The 1,073-nt window shown below is 42.8% G+C and overlaps 1 pseudogene; it reads left to right on the plus strand.

Moving 5' to 3' along the window:
- Window positions 1-827, plus strand: part of LOC138841799 (dnaJ homolog subfamily A member 1-like) — a 1,401-nt pseudogene extending 574 nt beyond the window's left edge.
- The last annotated feature ends 246 nt before the right edge of the window (window positions 828-1,073 follow it).

Here is a 1,073-nt window from a genome sequence, read left to right on the forward strand (position 1 = left end):
GCTGAAGAGCTGAGGGGCAGCGCCCAGGCCCAGAGTTCAGACCCCACGACCGGACCCAAAAAAAAAAAAAGGGGGCGGGGGACAGTGGAGTGCTATCCCAGCTGCCGAGGTACTGGGATGCAAATACGAATTCATCAGATAGGATCTGGGATGGTTCAGCAGATTCAGTCTGTGTGCATTCAGTGCCAGGGCCATGGAGAAAGGATCAGTCCTAAAGACAGATGTAAAAGCTGCAATGGAAGGAAGATAGTTCAAGAGAAGGAGATTCTGGAAGTTCATATTGACAAAGGCATGAAAGATGGCCAGAAGATAACATTCCATGATGAAGAAGACCAAGAACCAGGATTGGAGCCCGGAGATATCACCATTGTATTAGATCAGACGGGCCATGCTGTTTTTACAAGACGAGAAGACCTTTGCATGTGTATGGTCATACAACTGGTTGAAGCATTGTGTGGCTTCCCAAGGCCAATCTCCACTCTTGATAACCGAACTGTAGTCATCAGGTCAGACCATCAAGCATGGAGATATCACGTGTGTGCTGAATGAAGGCCTGCCAACTTATCGACGACCATATGAAAAGGAGTGCTTGATCATTGAGTTTAAGGTAAACTTTCCTGAAAACGGCTTCCTTTCTCCTGATAAAGTCTCTTTGCTGGGAAAACCTCCTTCATGAGAGGAAGGAAGTAGAAGAGACTGATGAAATGGATCAGGTAGAACTGGTACACTTTGATCCAAATCAGGAAAGATGGTGCCATTATAATGGAGAAACTTATGAGGATGATGAATATCACCCTAGAGGTGGTGTTCAGTGTCCAACCTCATAATGTGGCCAGTGAATAGCACCCACTACTTTCATTTTAAATGCAGTAGTGAAGGATTAATCATGATAAGCTCACTACTTGCTATTGGTTTTTGTTGTCATATTCAACTCTAGTAGTGTTTTAAAAGTTAAATGAAGAATAAACAAATATAAAAGCTCTGACTTTGCTCTGTATGATGACTTCAATGTGCAAGATGAAGTCTTAATACCTGTAAAAAACTACTTTTAAAATAGTTCCTCTAGCATCTGT

The sequence above is a fragment of the Dipodomys merriami genome, unplaced genomic scaffold (genome assembly GCF_024711535.1).
Source record: "Dipodomys merriami isolate MVZ:Mamm:240054 unplaced genomic scaffold, mDipMer1.0.p SCAF_33, whole genome shotgun sequence".
Lineage (NCBI taxonomy): Eukaryota > Metazoa > Chordata > Mammalia > Rodentia > Heteromyidae > Dipodomys > Dipodomys merriami.